Source organism: Ursus maritimus, unplaced genomic scaffold (genome assembly GCF_017311325.1).
Source record: "Ursus maritimus isolate PB19 unplaced genomic scaffold, ASM1731132v1 scaffold_1, whole genome shotgun sequence".
NCBI classification, from domain to species: domain Eukaryota; kingdom Metazoa; phylum Chordata; class Mammalia; order Carnivora; family Ursidae; genus Ursus; species Ursus maritimus.
Window position 1 is genome coordinate 34,068,952 of NW_024423343.1, and position 6,623 is coordinate 34,075,574.

General features: G+C 44.5%; 1 protein-coding gene across 9 annotated transcripts in view; it reads right to left on the reverse strand.

Moving 5' to 3' along the window:
- The window catches only part of LOC103659730 (aldehyde oxidase), a 161,516-nt gene that overhangs the window by 61,329 nt on the left and 93,564 nt on the right, over window positions 1-6,623 (reverse strand). For all 9 annotated transcript variants that reach the window (XR_005837875.1, XR_005837867.1, XR_005837866.1 and 6 more), the window contains exons 35-36: window positions 2,766-2,923; window positions 763-841 (exon numbers count right to left, since the gene is read on the reverse strand). The gene's annotated coding sequence lies outside the window, so the exon portion shown is untranslated. The remainder of the gene's footprint in view (window positions 1-762; window positions 842-2,765; window positions 2,924-6,623) is intronic.

A 6,623-nucleotide genomic window follows, 5' to 3' on the forward strand; every position in this document is an offset into this window, starting at 1 on the left:
TGTATCCTAAGTGCCTAGCTCGGTGCTGACATTTGGGAGGCTCTCAACAGAAGTTTGTGCAACAATTACAAGTAGGTCCATGGATGTCTGGAGGAACAAGTAAAAAGGGGGGGGGCACCTGGCTGGCTTCCGTGTAGATTATTTAAAAATAAAATCTTAAAACAAACTTAAAAAATAAAAGGAGACCATTAGATGCTTTTAAAACTCTGCCAAACTCTCAGGAAAGTGAGATCTGGAGGTGGTAACTACCCTCACCTGCCTAGGGTTTGTACCCTGGATTTTCCTTGGATTTTTAATGAAGATGCTTATGTACCAGAACAGACTGTGACTGTCCTGCTTTGGTCACAGAGTGGGAGTTGTACTAGATGAGAGGTCAGAGACAGGGTGGATCTACCCAGGGGCAGGTCCTGGGGGAAAAATTGTCTTTCACAGGTTCCTGAGAGTGACAGTAGTACAAAGGTGACCATGGGGACAAATGGATATTAAGCCAATGAAGATTTTGAGTAAGTAAAATTCGCTATGACAGATATTAAGTCTTTTTTCACCCTGACTTTATTTTTAGTGGATGAAAACTAAAGAAACAAGTTATAAGGATGAATGTGTTTTGCCTTGAAGATGTTTCACATTTTCCTTTTGACATTCAGGTTAAGATATCTGAGTAAAAGACGCTGGAAAGTATCAACTGGGGATGAGCTGATGGGACTGTTTATTCCCTCACCATTGGCATAAAGAGAGAAATAAATCAGGAGAAAAAGAACATACCATTAGTTCAGGTGGAAACACGTTGCTGGGTTGGGTCCACAGGCTGAAACCCTTCCTTTTCATATAATCTGGTACAAGCCTTAAGAAAAAACAAATAATGTTTTAGTCTTTTGGTAAAACAAAGTCAAAGGTTGATAAGCATCGTGGGCATTGAAATCCAAGGCAGGTGTTGAATTTGTCCTGTTTGAAAGGCGGTGGCCTGTGTGGGGCGGGGGGGCACGAGATGGTACAAGACCAGATTAGGGGCTGGTTTCACTCTGGCCGGAGGAGAAGGTGGGGGCAGGAGGCAGGGAGAGAGGGAACTGGAGCTACTAACCACCTGCTCCTGCCCAACTCTGGCGCAGCTGGAGAAAGATGAACTGCAATTAGGGTAGCAGAAGCTCAGTTCAAAAGACTGGTACACACAGCGCACTCCCCAGGCAGGCAGGGAGCGAGGGGAGGCAAGGAGAGGCTTCCTGGAAGAGGGGCAAGGAGGCAATTCCAATGGGAGGCTGGGAGGCTGTTCACAAGGTGTTAGGAAGAAATCAAGTAGATGGCCTTGACTCCAGGGGAGGGACTAGGAGATGGTGTGCGAGGCAGGTCAGACCAGGCAACAGAAAGTTTTAAAAGGCAGGCTTCAGATTTGTGAAGGTATCTGGGGCCAGTGGGAGTCACTCAGTATTTCTGAGCCAGTATTTCTGGAAGACTAATTTGGCTGTGATATGCAGTGGTTCCCAACACGAGACTTGCAGACTGGTTGTATTTGTCACTAGGGGAGCCTCGTAAAAATTCAGAGCTACTCGTGGGCCATACCATATATGGTTCCAATCCAGTAAAACACAGGTCATCACATTTTTAAAAGGCTTCCTAAGGAATTCTGGGAAATTTGGGGGAACCCTGCCGTGAGTTGTGTGGTGTGGGGAGCTGCTAGGAGGAAGGTGACCAGGTATAGAACTTGTCGCAGTACTCTCAGTGCAAATGAAGGCGGTCTGGACCGGGGCAGCGCGTGCAGAGGAAAAGCCATAGGTGAGTTCAAGGACCAGTGCATGGGAAAATCATGGCACCTTGGTTATGGGGGAGCAAAAACAAAGACTGGTGGTACCATTCATGTAAGTGCGGAGAGAGACTGGTTAGCGGAACAAGAGGGGAGGTGACGATGAACTCAGGATTAGGGATGTGAGGGGAGGATGGAGAGCACGGAAGCGGAAAAGGTTTGGAAATCATTTATGGAGATGTTGCCTGGAATCTCAGGAATGGATGAGACATTAAGTGAAGAAAGTGCACGAGAAGAATTTAGTTGGAAAGGGGACAAGGAGGGTGAGTGCAGAAGGAACGTGGGGACGAGTGCCGGCTGCGTCTGTGAGAAACACAGAGGAGGCAGGGCTTTGCCCAGTATCATCCCATGTGTGGTGAAGACAGGAAAGCAGAGTTCAGTGGGAATAGGAAAGGGCTCCCCACGATAGAGCTGGCCCGGGGACGCGCAGCGCAGCTCTGACTGCCGGCTGGGAGAGCTCCAGGGAGGTCCACCGCTGAGCAGTTTATGTCCTATCAGGAACTAAACATGATTAGTGGACATGTGCCGGAAGGTGATGTGGGGGAAATTACAGCTGAAGAATGAGTAATGGTTAGATGAAGCACTTTATGAGATTTTCTGTAATGCTAGTTTTTTATGCATATACACTGCCATCCTGGAGTTCATTCTTCTTTATGTTTCTATTGATGTCAGAAGCAACAAATGTGGCTCCCAGGAGTCCATTCTCAGCGTCGTCCTTAGGCCTCAGGTCACTGGAACTCTGCTCTAGCTCCCAACTCTGTCCCTCTTTTGCCACACCCCTTCCCAAGGGGCAAGGAGTCCTCGGGATCAAAGGGACCCTCCACGCTCAGCCAGTACCCTGTCTTCTAGCCACAGGCTGTCCCCTCAGAACTCCCTGCCCCAAAGGCCCCAAACCCACTTCCAGGGCCCATGTTGGCCTCTGCTCTAGTCCCTTCTTCCAGAGAGGGCAGAAGTACAACTAGGAACTCACCCCTAAGCCTGTATGGTGGCCAAGAGCTGGCTGTCTGGGTTGGATGGAGCTTGGACATGGAGCTGGGTGTCCAGTCTGTGACAGCATCAGTGCAGGACAAAGCTGGGCAGGAAGAGAAGAGAACTGGACGTCTTCTGTTTGACCTCTTACTTCAGCTCCTGCAAATGAGAGGGACAGGTCTGTCCTTTCCGGCCAGCCCAGGCAGTGATATTTGGTGATCACCAGGTACGCACCCATGCCAATTTTTAAATTTTTCCTCTCCCCTTTCCAATCTACTCCAGAAACCAAGTGAGCTTTATTTTCAGAGGGAATGTGTTTCTTTTTTTTAAAGATTTATTTATTTTTTTTTAGAGACAGAGAGGGAGAGAATGTGTGACGGGGTGTAGGGGCAGTGGGAGGAAAGGAGAGAATCTCGAGCAGACTCTGCGCTCAGTACGGAACCCAATGTGGGGCTCGATCTCACTACCCTGAGCGGAAACCAAGAGTCAGAAGCTTAATCAACTGAGCCACCCAGGCGCCCCCAGATGGAATGCATTTGTAACTACTATGTCATCCATAGGAATTTTGTTTTGTTTAAACTTTTTCTGTACATGCAGTTATAAAATTAATGCATGTTCATGTAAAAAAAAGTCATGTAGAGTTGCTGTAAAATCTAGAAGATAACTTCATAATGCAACCATACGAAGAGAACTACTATTAACGTGTGCATTTCCTTCCATTTCTTATCTTGCTGTGTATGTGCACACGCTATATATATATAGACAAGTTCTTCCTTCCAAATTTGGTGTCAGAGTGCTCAATTAAAGTTTTTTTTTACTTAAATCACTTTTATTTTCAAATTCAATTATTACACAAAAAAGGTTTTTCAAGATAGTTGAAGTTCCAATCATATGGGTATGCCATAATTTATTTAAATAATGCCTTATTGTTGAACACTTATTTCTAATTTTTGTTATTATAAATAACATTGTGACAAGCACATAGTAAATCTTTGACCTACCTCTATTTCTCTGGGGTACATTCTTGGCAGTGGAAATGCTGGTTCAAAAAGCGGGTACGTAGAAATTTTTAATTCCCTGGATACTTTCTAATTTCTAGAAAGCTGTCTCTTGCCAAGACTAGTTCTAAGAACAATTCCAAACATTCATTCTTAGGAAAAACTGGCATTGACTATGCAACTGCTATGTGCTTGTCACTGTGTTTGGGACTTTATATACATCACTCATGTGTATCATCTAGTCTTCCCAACAGCTTCCGTGAAGTATTATCCCAAGTACACCGAGGAGGAAGTTAAACTCAAGCTGGAAAGCTTCAGGGCTGGGACTTGAGCAGGGTCCTGTCTTCCCAAAGTTGGTGTCACCATGCTGGAACCATTTTTGGTGAGTTGCCATTTCCTGCAGGCCCGGCATGGGGATCACTTCCTCCCAGGAAGACATGGGTTTGCGGTGGTTGAAGGCCAATGGAAGGGAAGGGGTAGAAGCACTGGGAGAAGGACAAGTGCTTTAAGAACGTTCACGAGGTCCCCACCAGCACCCCAAGCCCTGTTGATCAGGTTCAGCCTGACAGACCAAATATGGAAAGTTGCAGATAAAAGAGAGAGAAAGACACACTAGCTTTGTTCTCAGGCTTCTTTTCTTCTTGACCCAAGCAACATTTCCCTTCCCCATTCATTTGACAGCAAGATGAACTCTATTGAAGAAAAACGGGGATGGCAGAGCAGGAATCCTAGAGTTGTAAAATACCAGAAGAGGTATTAATAATGATGATGATGGTGTTGATGGTGATGATGATGGTAGTGGTAGCAGTGGTAGTTGTAGCTGTATTAATTGTAGTAGACATTTTATTTAGCACTCGGTATGTGCTCAGCCTGATTTGTACTTTACAGACATGATATAATTTAAATCCTCATGATCATAATCTTCTTTTACAAGTAAGGAAACAGAGACTTAGGAATGTTGAATAATTTATCAGGTTATATAGTTAAGAATAGCAGAATTTGAAGCTATGCATTTTGACAACGAAGTTCATGCTTGTAAAACAAAACTGTATTGCCCGTAATTGCTAATAACAACTATAATTTCCTGGCTATCTACCACAATCCAGTGCTTCCCATTCATTAAGGCATCTAATGCTCAAAACAACCCCTTCAGAGACAGGAGTAGGGAGCAGGCTGCCCAAGAGAAGACTGACCCCCGGCTGCCACTGAGACTCAGGGGCTGGCTCCCATGAAGGAGTCTTCCTTCTGCTGAATTTCAGCCTGGGAATCTGGCACAGGTCTTTCCTCTGTGTTTGTCTGATGACAGTGTTCTGGCTAATTAAATTGACTCAAGTAATCTTTAAATTCATGAGGAAATAAAATGAAATACAGGTGATGATGGAAGGTACCTAGACTCTAACACATAATTTCAAATAAATAATGAATGAATAAATGACTTGAAAAATGAATGAACAAATATATAAATACATCTTACTGCAATTTGTCTTGCTTCCCCAGCTCAGGTAAATAGTCATACTAATATTTATGGCTGCAACGCACTGTAACAAAAGTTTTACATGGATTATTCATGTCAATTTTGTTTACGTAGTTCTCTAGTCTCCATTCCTCAGTCTCTTCTGTGGACGTATTTCCTTCATGTCCCCTTTGGCATCATCTTAACTCATTTCTCACTTTTCCACATCCTTTTTTTTTTTTTTTAAACAATTTAGGAATCCAAACATCTCTGGCTATCCAATTTCTGCAGCTTGTAAGGTATATTTTTGCAGGAGAAAACTGTATTTTTAAAGTTAATAATTCCATATAGTCTTTCTCAGTTACTTATCATAGTTGTTGAGGGGGCTGTGTGCAGAGGTAGACGAGGGTCTGACACTAATGCTCTATGGACGTTACATATGCTCAGTGCCTATTGATTCTGCACAACATGAAAGATGGAAATGGTTTCTCCTCTCTTCCTCATAGGCCATTAGTACTAATCAAAGATGGAATCGGATTCAGAGAGGACAGGTATTTATTTCACAAAAATGTTTTGCTTTGACGGTGATTCCATAAAACGTGCTGCTGAAATGGCAGTGTGAGGAATAGACTCTTCTCTGCTTCTCCTCATCACAAAGCCAGACATTAGGAAGATGGCCTAATCCGTTTTCAGGCAGAATATGTTATTTTTATAACCTTCACTCTTGAAGAAGCCATTAAGGTGCTACCTGTCTGCATTTCTGAGAAAAATATCAGTGGTTACCCTCACTGAGATGGGCAAAATGGTAAACCTCTGAGTCTCTAATGCACAATATTGTGCTTTCCTTGAAAACCAATTCCACGTAATGGCTGTGATGCTTTGCTACTGAATGCCGAAGAGCTGGCTCAGCAGCTGGCAGTGGTTTCACACCCCCAGGACTAAAACTTTCCCCGCTCTCCACAGCGGGTCTCCGCCTAGGACCGCAGCAGACATTAGCCAGGGAGAAGGAAATGCACGATATTTCAACCCAAAGGCAATGTCTCTGCCCTTGGCATGTCTCCCTTGGTCATAACCGGGACTATCCTCCTCTCCCTCCAATATCATATACAAAATCCTGGTAGTTTTTCTAGATTGAACTAGTGTCCTCAGAAGACATGTGGGATACAATTCTGGAGTGCACTCTGTGGAAGTGTGCAGAGCAGGAAATCAGTGAAGAGGAAGGGAAAGGACTGAAGAAGCCCCTGGCGGGGGGCGGGGTGGGGGGCGGGAAGTCACATACCAAAGATGAACACGTTGCATGAGCAGAGGCACTGACCGCTTCTGTTCCAGACTATCTTTCCAAGGATGTTGCTATAGTGAGCAGCCTTGGAAGGCAGACAGTGTCTGTCTGAGAAGGAGTTAGCAGGAA